This window comes from Silene latifolia, chromosome 2, assembly GCF_048544455.1.
Source record: "Silene latifolia isolate original U9 population chromosome 2, ASM4854445v1, whole genome shotgun sequence".
Lineage (NCBI taxonomy): Eukaryota > Viridiplantae > Streptophyta > Magnoliopsida > Caryophyllales > Caryophyllaceae > Silene > Silene latifolia.
The window spans coordinates 86,719,071-86,744,513 of NC_133527.1; the positions used below are offsets into that span (position 1 = coordinate 86,719,071).

General features: G+C 38.2%; 1 non-coding gene across 1 annotated transcript; it reads right to left on the minus strand.

Annotated features, from left to right (window-relative positions):
* Positions 1-24,123: 24,123 nt before the first annotated feature.
* Positions 24,124-24,230, minus strand: LOC141645219 (small nucleolar RNA R71). The gene has a single exon (XR_012544803.1). It is a non-coding gene; the product is annotated as a small nucleolar RNA R71 (small nucleolar RNA).
* Between the last annotated feature and the right edge of the window lie 1,213 nt (positions 24,231-25,443).

The window sequence follows — 25,443 nt, forward strand, 5'->3', positions numbered from 1 at the left end:
AGAGAGGAGGAGAGTGATCCTCCGTTCGTGCCAGTCCGGAGGATCACCGAGATGACGACCGAGTCTCCCCCTTGTTTGTTCTTTGGTTTGGGAGACCGTTTTGTTGAGTCGGAGTACCTAGGAGACGGCGGTGCCGACGACGAGTAGTAGCTCTTCGGTCTACTCACTTCCCGGTTTTCGGCTGGTTTGGGGAAGTTCGTGTTTTGTATGTTCTCTTACTCTTTTTATTTCGTCTCCTTTATTTTCTTTTATTGGTTGTATACTCCCATCCCCCATTTTTCTCGCCGGTGTATCTTTGGAGGACAACGAGGGCGTTGTCCGTTTTGGTTTGGGGGAGGGTATTGCATCCTTTTGAGTCTGCATCTGCATTTGTTTTGCATTCACGTTTAATTTTCAGTTTGCATTTGTTGTTTATTTTCATAGAAAATCAAAAATCAAAAAAAAAAATAGAAAATTTCAAAAATTCAAAAAAAAATTCACGTTTATTTTAGCATATAGGTTGAGTCGGAACGGTAGATTCCCGTGATGAAATTGCACTATAGCTTGTCATATTACTTGAGCCTTGCACTTGTATTGATAGTTTTTAGCCTTGTCATACGCATAATCTACGAATTTCTGTTCAAATAATAGCTGACTGTTTAGACTTGACCTAATAAACTGGCAAACTACTTAAAAATTCTGAGTTTTAGAGCCATAACTGGTGACATTCATGACCAGTTCATTAGGAATTTTGAGAGTAGTACTCCTTGCATAGCATGTTTGTCTCATTTACACATTTATGACATTCAATTTCTCGTCAAATGCACATATTCGGGTTTGTGGTTGGTGTCACATGCAGGGAGGGTCTTGCAATTTCCCCTTTCTTACATCTTTCACCCATTTAGCTCCACTTTAGCCAAACTTGCCTTTTTGACCCATTAGCTACATTCCAAATTAAGCCTGCCTAGTCAAGCTAGTTAGTTGTCCTCTTGTGGTATGTTTCCATTGCAGTTTGGTCTGTCATTCTTGTTGGAGTTGGTGTCTGTATCAAGGAAGGAGAAAAAAAAAAAGAAAAAAAGAGTATTGGAAAAAAAAAAGAAGGAAAACGTGAAAGTAAAGAAGAAAAAAGAAAGAAAGAAAAAAATGAAAAAATGTAAAAAGAGCCGATAAGCAAAAAGAAAGAAATAGAGATTGTGTAAAAAGTTGTCCCCTCTTGTCAGAGTTGAGAAGATGTTCGAAGATGTACAATCGACAAGAGGGTTGGTTGTTTCATTTAGTGCTTTCGACGATGTGTTTAAAAAAGGGAACTTTGTGACCGTCTGACTCCTCCACTCTTATTCTATATTTTTTTGAGGAGATTGTGCTTTGAGTCTAGTGAGTTTTGTGCCAAGTGAAGGGCACCCGTGTTTAGTCTTTCATCGTTTGAGATCCGGATGGTTTATTATGGTCCTGTTAGGAACTAGCTTGACGCTTCTACCTCCACATTTCCATAACTTGTTTTGCCTTTTCTCACCTGAACCTCACTATTCCCATTTTATTTTCAAATCCTCGGCTGTGACGGACATTATTGGTTGGAGTGTGTGCATTAGTACTTGAATTGTCTTTCATTTTTGTTGCATGCATGCTATGTAGGTCGCAGTTAGGTGAGTGACTGTCTTTTCTTCTCTCTTTTACATATAACATTTGCCCTTTGCTTCATGAGAGAAGAGTGACCCCGTGAGAGTCCGATTTTGTTGGTCTTGCAAGGTCGATAGGTCGACTTTATTTATGAACAACTTATAATTCGTTTGCGTATTGATTTGCTTGGCTTAACTGTTGATTTTTGTTGCATTAATTTGGCTCAAGTAGACAAGTTAAGCTAGCTCTGAGTTATCATTTCCGTTCCATTAGTTTAGTTTTGAGTTTACTCGAGGGCGAGTAAAGGTTTGGTTTGGGGAGATTTGATACGTGCCTAATGTATAGTCTTTTTGGCCTATTTCAGCACGTATTTCTATGCATTTCTATACTGTTTTTATAGTATTTTGCCCCGAATTGGCTACTTTGGTGTATTTTGTCCTTTTTGTAGGAATGATCGCGGAAGTAGCGGAACCATACTCCTTTTCGTCCCTTTTGCATGCATTTAGAGGAGACGGGATTGTCCCAGAGTGAGATGTTGCACTTGGAAGTGTCGTTGCACGCATTACGAGGCATTTGGGTGAAGACGTGAGCTGAATTGAAGACCCAAATGGTCTATCAAGCTGTTTGGTGGTCGATCGAGTAGTTCTTAGGCTCCCTGATGGTCGATCGAGTTATTCCTTACTCGATCGAGTAAGCTGCACATGTCAAGTCCTCGATCGAGTACCCATTTGGTCGATCGAGGGACTTCTGCTGAGACGATGGTCGATCGAGTGGTGTAATCCACTCGATCGAGAGGCTTCGACGCTATGGGCTTTAATTAGTCCATGTTTTAGTATTTTTCCGCAAAGACTCTTAGACTTTGGCTATTTAACCTATGTTTACTAGGTTAATTAGGCATCTCTTTTACTTATCTTTTGAGCTATTATTCATGAGACTCTCTAAGTTTTTACAGTAGAACATTTCCTACGTTGCTCTTACTTTTCGACTGCTACTCTTGCTTCCGGGATTGTTTCATTGAATTTCGTGTTCTTTACGCCGGAATTTGCTTGGATTGTAATCTCCTCTCTTCTCTTAATAATAATTAACCTTCTTGCGTTTTTAATTCTTGTTTATGTTATCGTTCTTTCTTGCCCTAATTTCCGTTATTGAATTCTTCTATTATTTCGTTATGTCATCTGCTGGAAATTTATATGCTGTTAGTTTTATTAAGAATATGAGTAGCTAAACCCTTTCATGTTGGGATTAGGGGATCTGCGGTAGTGAAATGACGACGTAGTGAATGAATTAGACGAATTGACTAAGAGGCCCTGTCACTATAGCAATATAACTGTAATTCTCGACCTAGTTGAGTGCACGCTTCTATGTCACCCATTAATCTGGCTACAATTAATCCTGGATCGAAAGATTGGACTAAATAGGCCTGCTATAAACAGTAGACTACCCTAATGAGGACGAAAGTTAAGTTAGTGGTATTTTAGGGTGGGAAGTGGACCGAAAGGACCTTCTAATATCCGTCTCGCATTAGTTAAATGCCTCGAGTCATTTATCGCTAAGTTGTTGAACTACCGTAGTGAACCGAATTCCCGACATGTCCCCCTCTTATTGATAGTTTTAATTCACTTCCCCTTCACCGCTTTCGCTTTATTTCTCTTCCTTTCAACTCCGTAGTTTAGAATCAAAAATTCAATCAAACCCAATTGTTACCATAGGATTAGAAATAGATAGCTGTAGTTGCATTACCTCCCTGAGGATTCGATACTCGACTGCCTCTACTACATTTTAGTTGAGACCGTTAGGTTTTATTTTTGACAGGTACGCGACAGACGTGTCAATGTCTAAGTTACCTTTCATTTCATACAATTTCTAAACATTTCAAGCTACCATTTTTGATTCGTTGTTAAAAATTTGTGTTACTTTTAGAAAACTTTACCTATTTTAAAGGTTTGAAAATAAAAATTTGATTTAGTTCCCTATTTGTTCTTTGAGTATAAACTTCTTTATCATGGTTTTTAATTGCTAAACCCGAGTTACTTTTAGTTTTGCTCAATTTCTAACTAACTTTGATCTATTTATGATTTGTTTTTTTTTGTCAAAGTTTGAATTACATTTTCAAAGACTTGACTCCTTTTTTAGTTTAAAAAAAAAGGAAACTTTTATTTTTATTCTGGCTTTTGTAAAAGAAAATTTGAGTGAATTGCCTTTTTTCTTTTGGTTTTAACGTTGATGGGATGTTAGAACTCGTTATTAGAGACGTTTAATAACTTGTTCTACGCTTGTCGGCGAATGATTTTTGTTTTAAACTTGTCTTTGACTTGGAAAGTTAGCGTTCTTGTGTGCACGACAAGAGCAATTTCGTTTTCATGAAGGAGACTTATACTTTTGAAAACTCTTCATAAATATTTTTGGAAGTATTTTGACTTCGGACTTCTGCAAATGTTTTGGTTTTTGGCCTTATCTTGGATTTGGAATGTGATGTTCTTGAATGCGCAACGAGAACACTCTCGTTCCTTGATGAGAATCTGGTACCGTTGGAAAACTCTACTTGAAACTTTTGGAGGAATTTTAATTCTTACAATGAGTAACCTTTTAATGTTTTAGTTGCCGATTTCAAAAAGTCTAGCTCTACTTTTATAATTTTTTATTTATATTTTCAAGTTTCGAGGACGAAACTTTTTTAAAAAGATGGGGTGATTGTAACACCCGCCCATTTCGTATAATAGTTATAATAATGCTTTTACATTACTTTATTGAATTAACTCCTTTTTAAACGAAATTTTTTATTAAATCTATAATTCTACAGCTTATTTTATATAAAATATACGTTTTCGTCGGATAGAATAATAATAATCATAATAATAATAATAATAATAATAATAATAATAATAATAATAATAATAATAATAATAATAATAATAATAATAATAGTAATAGTAATAGTAATAGTAATAGTAATAGTAATAGTAATAGTAATAGTAATAGTAATAGTAATAGTAATAGTAATAGTAATAGTAATAGTAATAGTAATAGTAATAGTAATAGTAATAGTAATAGTAATAGTAATAGTAATAGTAATAGTAATAGTAATAGTAAATTTCCGTCTCAAATTATAATAGGTTTAAGACGAATTTCCGTCTAGCAAGACCGTCACATTTTCACATGTGAGACTAATTTATTTCCGACCTATCCCGTATTGACAACACATCACTCACTTTTGTACCTAAATGAAATATCATTTTACTTTGTTGTCCCTCACTTATATCCCATACGGACCAAACCACTCTCACATTTTGTTTTTGTGGTTGACCAATCCAACCCCCCCCAATCCCCTTCCTTTTCCCATTAACCTGTTGAACAACGAAATGAAAAACAACAACGCAGTAGCAGCTCATGTAGCAGCACCATTTTCGTGAGCTTAAAACTTAGATTTCCCGCTCATTTCTTCACCTCTTCCTCTGATTTTTGCACCTCTCTCATCCCCTTTCCTTCCTCCTTCATTCTAGGTAAGAAAGTCGAGGTCTTGTAATGTATTCGTTTTTGACCCGTTTAGGAAATGCCACGGTTCAGCTGAAAAACCGACCCCTTTTCTTGTGCTAGGTGAAGGGCTTGAAGATTCAGACGGAAACTCTTACATTGTTGACGACACTCTTGAGGATTAGAGGCAAATAAGGTAACGGTGATGGGATTACTCGACATTATGTCGAAATCTATATGTGCTGAAGTGTGTTTTACCCTTTTATAACATAAAGTTTGTGTCTTGATTGAGTTCATGTGGTGTCCTTTGAGACGGTTTTATTCGAGTTTTACTTATCCATTTTGAGAAAAGTTGGTACCTTTGGATTCTTGGTGGAGTGGGGAATCATGTTGGGCAACTTGTTTGGAGGTATACTATCATTTCCATGCTTAAAATTTCGTCTTAAGACGGACGCAAAACTGGACATAAAACCTTGAAAATAGGGGCTGTGTTGGGGCGTTTTTGGACGCGATTTGTGGGTTGAAATGATTGTTGGTTTGAGTCAATTTGATTGCTCATGTCTTGTATGCATATACATGAATGAATATAGTCTTTTGTTTGGTTTAATTCCGCCTTGTAACATGCATAAAAACTTGTCTTAAGACGGCCTCATGAATTGTTAGAAAAACCAAGTATAAATGAGTTGATGATGGATGATTTTTGGGGACTGTTTTGGGGTCGATTCCACGGATGATTTGAACCAAATAGTTGATTTTCGTCTCATGTGAATATCCATGTATGTAATGGGTTGGTTGTATGTGAAAAAATCCTTTCTCTTCATGCTTAAAATTTCGTCTTAAGACGGTCACAAATGAGCTTCTTTAACCGCGAAAATGGGTTTTGTCGGGCAGTTTTCGCGGGCTGTTTTGACGGGTTTCTTTATACTAAATTGAACCAATTTTCTTGCTTTTGTCACAAGTATATGTACATGTTTGGATTGAGTCTTTTGTACGGGTGAAATCCGACTTAGTTTGGCCTAGGAAACCGTCCTAAAACGGCTGGGCAGAGAAGGGATGGTGCGTTTTTTTTGGCGCTCTGTACTGCTCTGTGTGCTGCTTGTGCTTGCTGCATTATTTTGGTTCAAGAACCTGCCATGTTTGGCAGTGGGCACATGGAGCAGGTTGGCTGGACAGCACGGCTTTAAATCCGTGTGTGTTCAGCTCGTCTTTTGTGTAGTCCGCGACCGTCTTTCCTCCTTTGTTTTATGTCTTCTCATGTCCTACGTTAAGTTTTGAGCATGTCTTGTGGTTGTTGGGTCACTCGTATACTACGACATATGCTTATGAATGGCTCACTGGTGATTATTTACGTCTCATATCATGTTTTACATAATGCAATTGTTCATTCCCGCTTGTTTTCATTTTGCTCTAATGGCTTAGTTATATGAAATAAAATGGTGGTCCTCGTTATAAAAGTATGAAATGGCGTGGAATACTCCATTTACGAGTTTTTACTTGCTCTTTTTCATTTATTTATCACGCCTCAAGTACGTATGATTTATTCTACATGTTAATTAAATTAGGTTAATTTTTATCCGTGAAATATTTTTATTCGGGTTTAATTAAATTGAATTTCTTCACATGTTTTATGTATCTTATTCCGTATTTGCCGTTTATTTACATATTTCTCACATGAATCATAAATGTGGAACTTATTGTTTATTCATGTCATAACTATATGAAATATCTTCATTTATCAATTATATGAGCTTTAATTCATCTATTCTCATTTATTTATCGTATTTCAAATACGAGCGATTTATTCCACTTGATTAATTGATGAGTCGTATTCTTGTGAAAATTTCATAATGTTATGCCTTCTTGCTTGACTAATTTACACCTCTCTCGTTGGCAGTTCTGCCGAGGGTTGGTTATTATACTCTTTCGACACCTCTCTCGTTGGCCGTTCTGCCGAGGGTTGGTTATTATACTCTTTCGACACCTCTCTCGTTGGCCGTTCTGCTGAGAGTTAGTTACTATGCTTTCTCGACACCTCTCTCATTGGCCGTTCTGCCGAGAGTTGGATATCTTATCTTATTTCTGCCGCTCTCGTTGGCCGTTCTGCCGAGAGTTAGGTACTCGACTTCCGTTCTGTCGATCGAGTCTTGGGTGCGAACTGTTCAACAGTATGTCGAGTCTAGGTTACACTTGGACCTACCAGGGGAAAGTGAGTCTAAGGGTAGCTAGTAAAGGTCTTGCATAGCAGGATAGTTGCATATGACATACTTCCGTAATTAATTGCATTTCATTTCTTTACCTTCTTATTTAATTGAGTATGTCCATAAATTGCCTAGTTATTATCCTATTGTGTCTTCTCTTATTAATCCATTATATATATAATCTCGTGTTCTCTCATGTTTCATGTTATTTACATTTAAATTAACATGCTTGCCTATCTGAGTTCTTTGTTATGTTTGTATCGATTTAATGTGGCTGGGAGGATCCTTGAGTTACTCCCCACTGACTGTGGCGTTCATGTTTACATGAATGACAGGTACTAGTTCGCGGTTATATGGGGTGAAGACATGTGTGAGCTAGCGAGTACCTCGACCCTTGGATCATGTTATTTTTACCCTTTTATGACGCGTAGACTTATGTCTTAAATATGTTATTCGTGGGATATCTTTTTCCCGTTTACTAGACTTGGATTGTAAACATCTAAATTTACCCATTTGTATTTGTTTACCTATGTTATGGATACCTCGTGTTAAACTTCGATAAAAGTTTAAAAAATAATTTCAAAATTTTCATGTTTTTCCGCTGCAGTTTATTAAGTTGTATCTTCCACTTTAACGCAGGGTGTCACACCATCCACGAGATAAACGTCACTGATCGGGTGAGACTTAGAAATTCCGATTTTGCCAACGCCAATTACCTTTCCCTTTTTGTTGTCCCCAAACGTTACTTTTCCTTCGTTGAAGGGCTTGAGTGAAAGAAACAGGTTCTTATCTCCGGTCATGTGTCTTGAACATCCACAGTCAAGATACCATTGGTTGTTTTCTTTTACTACTTCCTGCATAAAGGATTAGATACAATTTTTAGGTACCCAAGCTAAGTTGGGTCCCTTATGATTAGTTACTCTATCTACTAATTCCTTTCGTATCCACACTTGTCTAATAACCGTTTTTCTAACCCTTGGTTTATTTTGCTTGGGAGGAGTTTTTGGGTTAGGGTCTTTTCTTGTTCTAGAAATTTCTCTAGGTCTTTCATGACTGTTTCCTTTGTGAATATGTTTACTAGGATGAGATCGACATGGGTTTTGTGAGGTGCTAGGTTTCTTGCTGTAGTCAAAGGCCATGTCATAGAACCATCGAAATTTAGTGTTCCTTTCTTCGTTAGGTTCTTTAATGGGGGTTTCATCATTCTCATCAACCGTGTCTATAGTTTTAGCATAGTCGGCATTTTTTCGCATATCATGAGCCTTTTTGACACAATTGATTTGAATGTGACCCGTATGACCACAATAATTGCAAATCGGGTATTCAGGAAGATCAGCATACTTCCTTTTTCTGAAGTCAAAATCTGAAGGTGTTGATTTGCATTTAGAGTGATCTCTACGGCTGTAGCACTCATGTCCTAACCCCATCTTCATATTATTGTCAGATTGTTCGGTTAGGAAGTTTAGGACTTTTGTGCTACCTTCCCACTTATCATGGACCTTTATAGCGTGTAGAAGTAGGTCTTTTAGGGTTTTAATTTCCTCTTGACATTTCATGTTATCTATATCATTGTCCTTTTTAAAGTTATCACGAAAGTCTTGGAATCGTTTGTTAAGAATGAACACAACATCGGTGTGTTGTTTCTTAACATTGATCATATCGGTCTTAGATTCCTTTAATTTCTTTAAAAGAGAAGCTATCTCTTTCTTTTGGTCTAAGATCACTGCTTCATCATATGCGACCTTAGTTTCCAAAAGTTCTCTGACTTTTTTAAGTTCTAAAGTTATAGCTTCATTAGCTATAACTTTGGCTTGAAGGTGCTTGATGTTAAGCTTTATATCTGAAGTTATAGCTTCATTAGCTATAACTTTGGAATCTAATTCCTTCTTTTCAGCCATAGTCGAATCTAACGTTGTTGCTTTCTCAGCTATAACCTTAGATTTCAACTTCTTAGTTTTGTCTTTGAGAGTATGATTCTCTTCTGCGATTTCGAGAATCTGTTCCTTTAGATCTTTCAATTCCAAGTCCTGTTCATGACACTTATCAAGATATTGTTCAAAGAATTCAATTAAAGCACTTTTAGATAATTTCTTAACGCGTTTTTTAAGCTCAAGATAACTTACCTCTTCATCGTCATCTTCGTCTGATTCTCCGAGAAAGCAATAGTTTGAGTGAGAGTTTGTGCTTTCATTGTCACTGTCGGAGATTAGGTCAAGACTAACACTGCTGAGACAAAGGTTGGCGACTTCGCCGTCTTCAGATTCCTCGTCATCTTCTGAGTCAAGGTCTCCCCAACACGATGCCATCATTACTTGTTTGAATTCTCTCTTTGTCTTCTCACATTTTGTCTTGTCCTTTATCTTCTCCCATGTTGGACAATCCTTGATCATATGACCAGATTCTCCACATTTGAAGCAACCTCTATTTGCGAAAGATGACTTTGATTCTGTGACCCTTTTTTTGATGACTTGTTGTTGTTGTTGTTGTAGGATGATTTTGTTTGTTTGTTTCGAAATATTTTATTTTTGAAACGGCGTGCAAACAGAACAGTTTCATCCTCTAGTTCAGAGTCAACTTCTTCGCTCTTTAAGGCCATACTCTTATTACGGCTTTGTTCAGCGTCATCCTTGTTAAGAGTAATTTCATGGGCCATAAGAGCACCGATGAGTTCTTGATAGGATTGGTTTTCAAGATCTCGTGATTTCTCCATTGCCGTGCCTTTAGCACGCCACTTTTTAGTCAGGCTCCTAAGAACCTTCCTAGCAATGTCCTCAGTACTGAATTTCCTACCTAGATTTTTCAGTTCATTTATGATGCTTGAAAACCTTGCCGACATACTATCTAAGGACTTATTAGACTCCATAATGAATAGCTCGTATTTTTGCATAAGCAAATCTATTCGGTGCTTCCTAACAATGGAAGTACCTTCATAAGCTAGTTCAAGCCATCCCATATCTCCTTGGCCGTGGAACATGAAGAAAACCGATCAAACTCTGTAGAAGTCATTCTGTTTTGCAAGAGACTTATTGCTTTGGAGTTCTTTTCGGCCTTCTTGTAGTCGGCCTCAACATAGTCCTCTTCTTTCTTTTCATAGGTAGTGCCTTCCTCGGATGCCACAAGAATTTTGTGCGGTCTGTTTTGGATAATCCTCCAGTACTCTCAATCGTGACCTTTCACATAGTGAGTCATCATGTTTTTCCACAATCCATAATTCTTCCCATCAAAGACGGGACACTTGAGATATTTGGAATTCATTTATCACGTGATAGGCAACGGAAAATAAAACGATAAGATAAATGAAAAACAAGTTAGATCAGCCTCTTTGCGGTTAGGCAATCAAGAGCACGAGGCTCTGATACCAATTGAAGAGTCTATCGATCCGAAATACTCAAGGGGGGGGGGGGTGAATTGATGATTTAAAACTTTTGAAAGCTTTTTCAACTGTATGAATGTAATTGATTATTTAAATTTTATTGATTAAACTTTAACCAATCAACTAATAAAAGTAAACGAGATAAACGAAAGAACGAAGAGACACACGGTTTTTGAAGTAGTTCAGTTTCACAAGTCGAAACTACGTCCACTATTCTCGATTAATAAATTTAGTACCTTTCTAAGGATTACAAATTTACTAACCCAACTCGTACAACTAACTCTAGCTGTAACTCAATAAGTATCGTTAAATACTCGAGTGACTAACTTACGCTAATAAGAAAGCACTAATGATTCTAACAATGGTTCACGTTAATGAACAAGTAAGAAATCAACTAAGCACTATTATCTTATAACGATAAAATAAGAACAAGTATGCGAGCTCTAAAACACACGTCCTTTCAAAATAACAAATCGGTTTTTCTGCTTGAAAACACACGGTTTGCTTTGTAAAATTAAAAACAATTTTTATGCTTAAGGTCTCTACTTTAGATGTTGTAAATAGCAAAGTATTTATAGGAAGGAAAGAGTAGGCAACACGGTTTTGCACAAACCCTAATAGCCGAAATAATAAGATATGTAAACAAATCATATCTTCTATTATCTCTTTCCTAAAAAGCCTTAAAGATAATAAAGAATATTCCAAGAGATAGAATATGATCTTATTCAAATATTATCTTTACTATAAATTCCAAGATATGATAAGATTTCCTAAAATAATAATATCTTTTATCATAAACAAATATATTAAGTAAGATATATAAGATATGTAAAGATATTATTATAGAATAAAATCTTTACCAAATATACCCTAGGTAACACGAGATGTCACGGCTCATATGCCTCGTGACTCCTGCAAACCCTAGTCTCAACATATAAGTTAGAATTTAGGTTTTAAGAGAGACTATGTTGAAACCCTAATTAGTAGCATGGTCCAACTCATAAGTTGGTCCAAAATGGCTACTAGTCAACGTCCAACATAAAACCAAACTCCGCACTAAATCGGGCTTTATTATATAAATACTTTTATTAAAACATTTAAAATAAACTTTAAACAATTTTTTAAAAACAAGTTTCGAAACAATATAAGTCGTGTATAAGAACTCAGCATCTCAATGTTATAGTAGAAGAGCTATAACATTGAGCTCTTTTACTAGTAATGTTATAGCTGCAAAGCTATAACTTTACCAATTCAAGAAACTCATTCTTGATTACCATTACGAGATAATCACATATACTATTCTAATCTTCAAGGAGATCTTCGAGTATAGGCTACGTCATCATCCAAGCTTGATTAATCTTTAGACAGACTCCGTCTTCACATAAATCTTGAATGAATCTTTATATGCTTGATCTTGAATAGAGGCTTGAACTTTTCATACAATTATCACAATCTTCTTTGTTGCTCGTTTGTAATAAGTTGATTCTAAAACACTTTGACAAACGATTACACGCAACAAGTATATAAAATATAAAACACCTTGACATCATCAAAACATAAACATATAAACTATATGGTTCAACAATAGTCATTAACATAAAGAGGAAAAAGGAGATTGGAAAGATCATAACATGCAGTCTTCATAATCCTCATGTCTCGGATGTGGCGTAGTCGGTCAATGTGATAGAAGGATAGACAAACAAACAGACAAGTATATACAAAATATATACAATTCTACACTATAAAGGAATGAACATGTTTTTGATTTTTCCAAAAAATTTCAATTTTTATGGTTTTTATGTTTATGGAATAAAAAGACATGTTTTTGTATTTTTTAAAATTTTCCAATTTTTATCATTTTTGATTTAGAAGTCAAGTTAGAATTTCCCATCCTCACACTAGTATGGGCATTGTACTCAATGGCCAAAATGATAGGAAATTATGCAAGCTAAATGATAATGCATGATTTCTACACTACTATGCAAGCTACATGACATATAAACAAGTGATGCAATCTAAATCTAAACTATATGATGCTTGAATTTATTGGTTGGAGAGCTAATTTAGATTAACTCCCAATGCTTGTGCTTGAACTTCCCCAAACCAAGTAAGACACTATTTCTAGTGTAAAAAATAGGCGAATTCATGCACGAGTATGCAATGCATGAAACTAGTTTGTCATTTTGGATTTTCAAAGTGGGAACAATATAAGACACCTCAATGAGACCGAGGTGGGAGTCCTCTAAGTGTTGCTAGGACTCAAAAAAAATGATCAAGATAAGAATAAGAGAAATAAATAAAGCTAGAGGAGGTGTAGGAAACTCACAATGGGGTATGTGGCATCTTCCAAGAGCTTGTCAATCCTCAATTGTCGCTCATGGCGACATCTTCATCACTATCATCATCTTCCTCATCAACTTCCTCCTCATCATCATCATCTACCTCCATGGACCAGGAGGCTTCACCATCTTCATCATCACTTGAACTTTGCACTTCTTCCTCTTCTTCCTTATGGCAAGAGTCACTACCTTCCCCGCTCTCAACAACAATCTCCTTCCCCTTAGCAACTTCACTATCCACGGTGGCATCTCTAGGAGCACTCGGAAAGAATACTTCCCTATCCACCCAACTAGGCAAAGGACATGATGGATCAAGGAGTCCTTGCCTAGATAAGTGTAGGAGGGGCGGATATTGAGCCCGATAAACATTGAACCGGTCTTCATGTGCTTCCTTATGCATATGTTGCATCAATTGGGTCAAGTAGTCGTTGCCTACCACGACATTAGTGCCAATTGGTGTGAATTCACGGTAGGCAAATGGATATGGTGGAGTCACAATAGAGGAGGAGGAGGGCTTGGCATGGAATTCCCTATGGTGCCTCATAATCATCTCGGCTTCATCGGAGATGGGGAGTAAGTAGCTTGGACTTCGCACATTGATGCGGAATATCTTGCTTTGCAAGATAAAGGACTTAGCTTCTTTAGTGAGCCACTCAAATTTGTTGTAATGATTATCATTCCTGACCCAATGGAACTTGTTGATCATAGTGGCCAAATCAAGAAGGTTTCCTCCTTTAATCGGTTTATATGTCTTGTCTTTGTTGAAATCCGGGTTAAAGTGTTTGGCTGACCATGTTATTAATCCTCCATTCATGGTGGATTCAAGGTAGACAAAGTTGATCTCGGTAAAATAATTAGTGCCCTTTCTTGCAATTAAAGTGTTGCCCACAACCTTATGCCACACTTTTATGTCCGGATGGTGGACATAAAGAACATGATACTCATGGAAGGACTCAAATTTTCTCCCGGTGATTGCTTTCCATAGAGGTGCGGGATCATATTTTCAAGGGCTTCTTCTTATAATGAGAGTGTTCTTCAAGACCAAACACGTTGACAAACTCACTTATCGACATTCATCTATCCTTATTTTCAAGGCGGAATTCAATATTTTTCCGAGTCTCTACTTTAGTCACCTTCAAAGAGCTTATAAACTTCATGGTAATGGAGGGGTAAGTCAATTCTTGCATGTCAAAGAGTGTTTTCAACTTCATAGACTCGAAAAAATTCTTAGTCCTCTCAAGAACACCCAACTTGTCTAAGGCATCTTGGCATATGAAATTGGTAGGCAAAATAGTCTTTCTAGCAAGGGATACAAATGCTTTCCTATGAGAATCATTTATGAAAGTTACCTCCGGATAATCTTGCAATTGTCCAACGACCGGAGTAGGAGTAGCTTCCACCATAGGAGTAGCAACTTCTTGAATCTCCACCCTTGGTTGATGCACTACCATAGCCTTTGAGGCTAAAAGAGCTTGTTGCCTTTTGGAAAGATTGGAGGTTGTGGGTGCCTTGTTTCCACCTTTTGTTCTTACCATGTTCTTCTCCTTGTCAAGATTGTATCAACAAACCAAAGTTTTGCTTGAATGCTTCTAGTCTCCTCAAGCTCCAATTAATCCCTAATCGATTTTGGGATTTTCGAAATTGCCTTGAAACCCTAGAAAATCGATTAAGTTTTTGAGGATTTTGATGTTTGGTTGGTGTTTTGTTGATGAAGGAGTAATTTGATTGTGATTTTAGGAAGTTTGGGTTTTATTTTGGTGAATTTGGTTGAGGAATTTGTGTTTTGTTGATGAGGGGATTGAGGGGTTTGAGGGAGAAAGGGTTGTGTGTTTATGTTTGAATAAGATAGGAATGATTTGGGGAAGGAGGGTGAATCCCATGTTATATTCATTCAGCAGCAGGAGACGGGCGTCTTGGGCTGGGGACGCTAGGATCCTCAGTCAGTGAGCTCAATAATTTCTAACACGTGTTGAGACGCGCAGATTTTTCAAGAGACGGGCGGATTTCAGCAGGAGACGCTCGTCTTCACTTGGGGACGCTCAGATCTTTAAACAGCAAGGAACTTAAACTTTTGAAGCAGCCAGGACGCGCAGTTTGCTCCTGAGACGAGCGACTTCAGACTGAGATGGGCGTTTTCTGTGAAATCAGCACAGATTTTTAAACAGACTAAAATTTTCAATTTCAACTCTCCCAAGACGAGCGTCTTAAAGCCAGGACGCTCGGATTTCTCCCAAGACGAGCGGGTTCCCTCTAGGACGCTCGGATTTCTTCCTGTACCCACGAGTTCAGGTCCACTCGTGGGGATCTTCATTTCCCATATCATTCTTTCTTCATTCCTTTGTTCAACATTTTGGGTGCACTATGAAGGCTTGGTTAGCCTAGGCAATTTCAATCCTCACACTAGATCAAACACTACACATCAAAGCACATTAAAATACCTCCCTCACTTTCTCTCAAAATGAAAATCTTGATCAAAGTATGAAATTGGAAACCCAAAATTGCAAAAATGCAATACAATAAGTAAAATGCAAGTTAAGGGTTAGAATATTTACAAATGGTGGATTAGGGAGGACTCCACCAAACTCTCATTTTTGAATGAGATGTCAAGGAGGCATAGCCAAGGTGTTGTTGATGTTGCTCAACACCTTATAGAAGTAGTCGAAGGCTTGTTCATTTTCATTGTAAAGATCTTCAATAGAACATTTCACATGGTGTTCTTCATGGTGGTCACCCGAGTCGAGATGGTCACCAAAGCCTTGGTCTAAGGTCATAGCATTGCCAATATAGGGATTGACCAATCCTTCGAATTCGTCATCCCTTAGACCACATACTTCACTAGCTTGCTCTCCAATTGTATCATGAGTTGATGAAAACAACTCCTCTTTCTTGTTGTCATGGCCAATGAGGCCTTCTTCCTTTCTTGTCATGATTGGTGGTGAGCTATTTAAGCTCTCATTGTTGTTGAAATATCTTTTCTCTCCGAATAGAGCATCTTGAGGATTATCCACTTTCTTCTTCTATATGGGTGGTGATTCTTTTCCCATAGCTTGATCTTTGCATTGAGATGCCAACTTCTTCCTATCACTTTCTCGGCTATAATGATCGACGATGAAGCATGGCTCATGTAGTCGGGGAGCTCTCATTGTCTTGTCAATATTAAAAGTGATTGTCTCATCCCCCACTTCAAGTGTAAGCTCTCCATGTTTTACATCAATTACCGCTCCCGCGGTGTGCAAGAAAGGTCTTCCTAAAATGATAGGAATGTTGGAATCCTCCTTCATGTCAACAATGACAAAGTCTACCGGAATGAAGAACTTGCCAATTCTCATGGGCACATCCCCCCATACTCCTAAAGGTATCTTTGTTGATCGATCCGCCATTTGAAGCGTAATGTTAGTGCACTTGAGCTCTCCCATTCCTAGCCTCTTGCATACCGAGTATTGCACGACACATATACTTGCTCCAAGGTCACATAATGCTTTGTTGATTGTAGTCTCGCCAATGGTGCATGGAATAGAGAAACTTCCCGGATCTTTGAGTTTTGGAGGTGAACTTCTTTGAAGAATAGCACTACTCACTTTGGTAAATGCAATAGTCTCTAGCTTCCGGATGGATTTCTTCTTGGTAAGAATATCTTTCATGTACTTTGCATAGGCCGGAACATGATTGATCAATTCCGTGAATAGGATTGAGACTTCTAAGTTCTTCACAATCTCCATGAACTATTCTAAGTTCTTCACAATATCCATGAACTTTCCAAGTTGTTCATCAAACTTAAGCTTAGCTTGACGACTTGGGAATGGAAGTCTAATCACAATAGGCTCTTTTTCCTTAGCCTTCTCTTCATTCTTCTTCTTTAAAACTTCTTGGATGGTGGGTTCTTCTTCTTTAGAGTTCTCCGCAAGTCTTTGCTTGTCACTAGCATCCACAACATCTTCATCAATTGGCTTCTTTGGCCCTTCATACCTTGTACCACTCCTAAAATGGATGGCACTAACCGACTCATGTCTTGGGGGATTACTTTGAGGTGTTAATTACTCCTTTTGTCTTTGAGAGCTAGAAGATGCTAATTGAGACATTTGAGTTTCCAACATCTTGGTGTGAGCTAGTATATTGTTGATGGTGATGTCTTTGGCTTGGCTATCTTTTTGCATTTGGGTGAAAAATTCTTATTGATTCTTTTGCACTTGGAGGACCGCTTTTTGAACATCAAAACCTTGGTCATTGGATTGATTGTAAGAGGGTTGATTTTGATAACCTTGGCTTTAGTCATAAAAGAGTCTTTGAGCTTGATTTCTCATTGGAGGTGGGGTGTATGTTGGTTGAGGGTTTTGAACATTTTGGCTTTTGTATGAAAGGTTTGGATGGAATTTGGTATTCTCATTGTAATAGTTGGAATAAGGGGTGACACTTTTATATGCTTGGAAAACATTCACTTGTTCCCCTACATTCACTTTGGTCATGTCCCAAAGTTCCACAACTCTCACATACTCCACTTGGAATTGAGGATGATGCCACCATAACATTAACATGTTGTTTGGGTGATTTGGAAGCTTCATCAAACTTAGCCACGTCCTTCTCAAACTTCAAATTGATGGTGTCAATATGAGCACTTAGTTGAGCACCTAATTGTGTGATGGAATCTACCTCATGCTTTCCTCCTCTAGTAGCCTTTCGAGGCCTACTATATCGTGAATTATGGACCGCCATCTCTTCAATTTTGGCCCATGTTTGATTGTCATCAACTTCGATAAACATACCATTTTATCCCATATTGAGAATGTTGCGGGAGTTTTCATATAGACCATTCCAAAATTGCTGCACAAGGAACCACTCGCTAAGTCCATCGTGTGGACAAGAACGAAAAGTGTCCTTAAATCTATCCCATGCTTCATACAATTATTCTTTATCCCTTTGTTTGAACCCGGTGATTTGGGCTCTTAACATGTTAGTCTTCTCCGGAGGATAGAATTTCTTGTAGAAGGCAAGTGCCAACTTCTTCCATGAGTCAATACCAAGGGTAGCCTTGTGTAGGCTCTTCAACCATTGCTTTGCGGCACCGATCAATGAGAAAGGAAATAATACCCATCGGATTTGATATTGAGTAACTCCGGTTTGAGAAATCGCATCACAATAGTCACAAAAAGTATCCATATGTGAATAAGGGTCTTCACTAGGCATCCCTCCAAATTGACTTCTCTCAACTAATTGTATGAATGCGGATCTGGCAATAAAATTACCAGTTAAATGTGGTGGTGTAGGAGTACCATTTGGTAGGTTCTCCTCGGTTGGTACGGAATGTGATGAAATTTTAGGCATTGTGGGTTGATTTTGTGGTGGATTTTGTATTGGATTGTCCTCTCCTTCTCTTGCAAAAGGGTTGGTAAACTCAATGTTATTTGGATGAATGTCCACAATCTCTCCAATACCTCTTAAAGTACCTCTAGCAGCTCTTCTATTGTTGGTTAAGGTTCTTTCAATTTCAAAATCAATAGGCAATAGATTACCTTGTGATCTCCTAGTCATGCAAAATATCAAACAACTCAAAAACAATTAGAACAACCTTGAGGAGATTGACTTCCCAAGGTAAAGAAAGACACAACTAAAAACAATTAACGAAAATCAAATCAATTTAACACCGTCCCCGGCAACGGCGCCATTTTTGGTTCGGATTTAAAAATCGTCGTCAAAAGCTACCAACCAAAACAATATTTATAACTTCAAAAACTACTCTTAGCAAAGAGGCAAGTAAAGGTCGGATCCCAAGGGACGGGTATTGATGTAGGATTCTCAATTGCAAATGGTTGTGTCTTATGGTGTCACAATTTGGGTTGAGATGAAATTGGTCTAAACTAATTAACAAGATAAAAATAAAGCAATGAAAACATGCAAGATGATTAAAAGGGGTTGCAAACAATTGATTAAAGGCACTAAGGTGTCATGGGTTCATATGGGATTCATGGGAGTTGATCATACAAACATGTTCTAAATTATATAGCAAGCACTTATTGTTGTGATGGGATCGAGTTGGTATATAAGCTTACAATCCCTAAGAAGGTTTGGGTCCCGGAGCCGAATTGATTAGATTGTACAACACCTACAAGTCGACTTAATCCTTCCTATTCAACTATATGCATGGTCTAATGAGGCCCGAGTTGGTGTATATTCTTACAAGCCTCATTGAAAAGATAGGTGATGGGTAAAAAATGTAAGGATTCATAGGCTGCATTTCATCAAACTTAACATGTGCATAAGTTAAAATCACAATAAGCAAGCAAATTAATTATGAAGACATATTAGATTAAGCATGAATCAATCCCCATGTTGGTTTCCCCTAATTCCCCATTAACCCTAGCTAAGTAAACTACTCACTCATTATCAAGTTTAGCATGCTAACAAGGTTGTCAATCATACTAACAAGGCAAAACATGATGAATAAATGAAAGTGATTAACAATAATTAAACAAGGTTAAAAGAGAATTATACCTATGAAGATGATTCCAAATAATAAAGCAAAGAATAATAGAAGTACTTGATGATTGATGGAAGGTTGTCAATCCTCCAAATAAACCCAAATAATCTTCTAAGTACCCAAAATAAAGGAAGAACAAAAGAGAAATTAAGAAAAGATTAAGATGTGATTAATATTGAAAAATTGTATTACAACTAAATTAAGACTAATTTGAGAGAATTACAAAGTGATTAAGGATGGATTAAGAGAGTATTTAGTACTAATCTAGGTAGTATAAAGGGGTATATATACTAAATATTATGTACAAGGATTAGGGTTACTAAGGGCTTAAATGACTATTAAGACCCTAAGAAAAGTTGAGGAAATGCTCCTCTCGAAGGAAATGAGCGGATTCCCATGCTAGTCTTGCCACGATCCGTGCGTATTGATGTAAGGCACTGGCTCTTCTGTCTTAGGATCCGCTCGGATCAGAGGGAAGACGCTCGGCTCCTTGCGCTTCAATCCGCTCGTCTTGGGCACAAGACGCCCGGATCTTGCTGTTGTGAGACGCCCGGATCATACCTGATCCACTCGAATTCCTGGGCAGACTGCTTCTCTTCTTTTCCTCCTTAACAATCCGCAAGGATCATTTCGGGGATGCAAGGATCCTTTCATTATTGCCCATTTCACTTTATTATCTACTTAGTCCTATATTGTTGTTCTTCTCTTTGATGCTTGGTCATTGGATGCGATCAATTTAGCTCCATTTCGCCTCATAAATGCAAGGTTAGCAATCCTTTCCTACCAAGGAGACAAAACCTCAAAGAATATGCAAAATGGGAAACTAAAGATAGTAAAGGGCCCAATTATGTGCTATAAAGCATGGGAACGAGGTAAATTCGGGGACTAAATGTGCTCAAATATGAGTCACATCAGTAAGTATCTTTTAACACAAAACAGTAGCCGACATGATGGGTACTCTATCGAGTACGTGTGACACTCGATCGAGTAAGTGTGTCTTACGGGTTGTTTTAGCCGGGTTTTGTTAATAACGCGAGATTAATATAAAAGGCTTCCGTGATTGTTCTTAATCACTTTTTAACCTTTCTAAAACCTTTCAAAGAAAAAGAGGAGTTACGTAGTTCGCATTCATCGCGTTAATAGCAAATCCGAGGCTAGGATCGTCGGAATATCTTGTTCTTTACGCCGTTGTGATCGTCGTGTCGAGGGTAAGCTTCTTGTATAATTTTTATAATGTTTTGATAAGTTTGTTTAAAACCCTAATTGGGTAGATTTCAGGGATTTGGGTGTGTTATAATGATTAGGTGGTAATTGTATGTATATGTGTTATAGGAGGAGGATTCGTAGAGGAACGATATTGATTAGCCGATGTGACGGTCGTGTGATTGCTATTCCGGGTAGGGTTTCCCTACTCAGTATTGTTTACATAGCATTGTTGACAATTGATTGTTGTTGTTGTTGTATATCATATTGGTATTGTATTTGGTAATTGTTGGTTGTATGGTTGGTTGTATAACTGTCTGTGGTTTGTGAGGTGCGTCCTCGGCTGAGTGGAGTCACTTGCGGGAGTGGCTTCACGACCTTGATTCGCCTTCTATGGAACCCGCCACAGAAGGGATGTGCACATTTAAGAACTTGTGTTTATCGCTCGGATGAGATGAGCGGGGCTTAGGTGGGAACGGCTGCGGTCTCCCACTAGCGGTGTGGAATACTTGTTGCGATGAGTATTCTGGCAGGACTACACACTTTAGTGTGTAGTCAGGTGTGCGCAGTTGTGATGGAGAAGGATGGACTGGTTTGGATTGTATATTGTTTCAGCTGTGATGTTTTGTGTAATCAGTACTGACCCCGTTTAATTGTTTTAAAAACGGTGGTGATCCTTTCGGGGATGGTGAGCAGTAATTGAGTAGGTATGAGATGGCTTGCGCGAGGAATAGCTGGGATGGAGTCATCACATGAGTCACTAGAGTCTTTCGCTGTGTCATGAACTTAGTTTATTTCAGTTGGTTTGACAGTTTTGAGAAACAGTTGAATTTGTTTTATCAGTTTGGGATTTGGACTTGTATCACTTTAAATTTATTTATTTTAGTACGTTTCTTTATTGTCTATTTGATGTACATTGCCTCGGGTAACCGAGATGGTAGCACTTCCATGATTTAAGTGGTCCTGGTAAGGCACTTGGGGTGTGGGGGTGTTACAATTTTGCGAGTTGGATTGATTGTTGTGTAAGACAGTGATGCGTGTCTTTTATATGACGTTTTACGCCCTATTTTACAAGCATTTCAGAGCTCATTTATGTAGTTTATGCTACTATTTGCCCCATTTTATCTACTTTCGTATTTTTATGTAATATTGTAGATTTATGCGGAAATGAGTAGAAGTTGAGCCAAATCCGTCCCTAAGTACTTAGCATTGCATTTGACATGGAGTAGTGACTCGAGGAATGAGCTTGGTGCGCGTTTCAAGGCCTACAGATAGCAAAAGCATGGGTGCGTACGAGTTTAACAAGCAAAGAAGCACTTCACATTATTGCAGCCTACTTCAAATGGCAATATCTCGAGTTCTAGAGCTGAAAATCTAGTGATTCCAATTGGAGGTGAACGCTTATCCTCTTAGCTTTCCAACGCCGTGTAGAACGCCTGATTTGACCAAGTATCGAAGAAATGGCAGCTGTTTTAATATCGGTGCGCGCTGCAGGAATCGACAGAATGCAATTCTGTACAGCATCCTTGGTCGATCGACTGACGTACATGGTCGATCGACCAGAGCATGACATACAGAAGCTCCTGTACAGCGCAAGTTGGTCGATCGACTGATGCTTATGGTTGATCGATCAACAACGGTCCGACGCAAAATAAAAGATCGAGAATTAGAAAGCCCAATGTATTCTTAGGTTTAGGAATAAGTGTGACGTTATATTCCTATATAACGTAGCTTTAGGTTTCAGTTTTGGCATCCAGTTTTATTCATCAAGTTCTATACATACAATTCAATAGATTAGTTTTAGTTTATTCTTTCATCAATAAAGTTTACTTTTGCAATCAGATTTGATCTTTCCTCTACAATTCCTATACGCGGTATTCTTCTGTTCTGATATTTCGTTTATTGTTTTCATTCGTAGTATAGAATTCCGAAGATAGATCTCCTGAAGCCAATTTATTGTTTTATGTTAATCGTTCATTTAATCAGTTTAAGCACGAATTCAGTAGATTATTTAGTCAATTTTATTGTTGTAGTTATTTCTAGCATGAGTAGCTAAATTAATTGTGCTAGGATGTAGGGGAATTATAGTGTAGGCGGCATTAGAATTAGGGAGCCCTAATCGCGTGTTGGTCGATCGACCACCCTACCCGGTCGATCGACTGACCTCGTGAGCTTTATTATGTTTTAATTGTTTTAATTGTTTTGTTCAACGAATCGAATGCATGCGACTAGTTGAATGCTTAGTAATTGACTGACCCATTAGATCGAAAGATAGGGAAGGTTATTAGACTACCAATTAAAATGACTAAACTTTGCTGAGATCGAAAGATAGGTATCGTTTAGATTTTTAGTCACTTTTCAGGACGAAAGTCAGTATTAGTGGTATTAGGGACCTGTAGCGAGATCGAAAGATGCTACCTGTGAGAGTGGACCGAGAGGACCTCTTATTTTCCCGTCTAACGTGATTGTTTTAGACCTACCTAGTTTGCTGCCGCCGAAACTATAATGAACCGACCATCCTTGCACTCTTTTAATATCTGTTTTCATCAGTTTATTTAGTTTATTGTCTTTTATTTGCCTTTAGCTATAGATCAACTCAAATCAAAACCCCCACTTTATTGTTACCTTAGACCGAAATTAAGACAGCTAAGAATTACATCTGCCTCTCTATGGTTCGACCCGACTGCCGCTAGCTATAGTAGTAGTTGGAGATTATAAATTTATTTTTGACACCTCACGACGGGTATCATATTTTTGGCGCCGTTGCCGGGGAGGCAATTGTTCTAATTTTTAGTTGTTTTTATTTAGTCTTTCTTAGTTTAAGGGGCATCAGTTCCTTAAACTTTTCTTATATTCTTTTTGTAGTTTCTTCTTATGCGCAGGTCACAGGGTGGTGAACTAGTACCGTTCAATCCTGAGATTGAGAAATCCTTGCGCGAGTTGAGACGATCATCAAGGGTGTTGCTGACAGAGGAAGAGCTGAGTACTCTGTCAAGTTACTAGGAGAACGCTCTGTTCGAGGAAGATCCACCTACATCTCCTGCTTCTATTTCTTCAGCTGAGACAGTTACTTCTCCAGAAATTCCAGTCATGGCCGAAGAAGCAACTATAGCAAGTCATTCTGAGCCGACAGCCGAAAATCTTTACAAGGGATTCGAATTACCTGGAGCTGATAGGAAATTCGAACCAAAGCCTTCCTATATCAACCTAGTTGAGAGGAACCAGTTCGGGGGAGCTGCAAATGAAGATGCAGCCAAGCATATGGAGATATTTATCGATTACTGCTGCTCTATACCCCCGCCGACCGGTGTGACCCAGGACAAAATAAAGGAGACTATGTTTATATTCTCACTCTGTGATGCTGCAAGGGAGTGGTACAGAGATCTGGACCGAGCCGCTCCTGGGATCACTGACTGGAATTCCTTAGCCCTGGCATTTTACAAAAAGTACTTCTCTGCCTCGAAGACTAATGCCATTAGAGCTCAGATCACGACCTTTAAACAAGGGCCAGATGAGAACTTCCATGAAGCATGGGTTCGTTTCAAGAAGCTGGTGCGAACCATACCGCACCATGGGTTCGAAAAATGAAGTCTTTGCAATCAGTTCTATAACGGGCTGTATGATGATCAGAGGGATATTTTAGATGTCTTTGACCAAATGGCCGATTTGCTGAAAATATGGGAGAGACTAAGGGGTGGAAGATCATTGATGACTTAGCCACCCACAAGGCTGAGTATGGGAATTCCCGGGGGAATCAAAGGAGGAGTGCTGAATCTCCTTCTGTAGCTGCACTTGAAGCTCTCACTGCGAGATTTGACAAGTATGAACTGGGAGGAGCTTCAAAAGTAGGTATTTACCAAGTAAATTCTGTGTCAGACGGTGTAATACTCCGTATTTATATGTCTTGGGGTACTCTATCGAGTAGCCCTTACTCTGTCGAGTATGGGCAAGTTGCGAAGTAAAATAGTTTCTGACCTGTTGGGTACTCGATCGAGTAGCTGGGGTACTCGATCGAGTAAGGGGGTACTCGATCGAGTGCCTTGGGTACTCGATCGAGTGTCCGGTTTTATGGGGGAGTTTTCTCGGGTTTTGTTAATTACGCGATTAAGGTATTTAAACATATTCATCATTGTTTTAAATCACTTTTTACAAAACCTAAAACCTGTTTAAGAGAGAAAGCAACTAGTTCTTCTTCCTAATCGCGTTCTTGACAATTCCCGGAGTTCAGACGGTCAGTTCGTATCGTAGTTCGTGTCGTTGGATTCCTTGCGTCGGGGGTAAGCTTTTAATATAATTTCTATAATATTTTGTTAAGATTGGTGAAACCCTAATTTAGGAATTGGGGGTTTTGGTGTGTAGTTTGTGATGTGTAGTCTTTATGTGCTGTATGATAGGAGGAGAATTCGTAGAGGAGCCGTTTTGATACAGCTGTAGATACCGTCTGCGTGTTGTGCTTTCCAGGTAGGATTTCATACTCAGTATTAGTCCCATAATGGGATATTGGTGAGGTGCTGTAGTTAGTTGTTTGATATGATGATTGTGATTGTGATTGTGATTGTGATTGTGATTGGTTGTCTATGGCTCTCGAGATGCGTTCTCGGCTGAGTGGGGTCAATTGCGGGAGTGACTTCACGCCCTAGTTTCGCCCTTTGTGGAACCCGCCACGGAAGTGAAGGAAATGTAGATCTATATACATACTAACATACTCTTATATGTCAATTTAATTTGTCATAAAATTAATTAGTGATCTTATGCATGCAAACAATAATATAAAAGAAGAGAAATAATGTC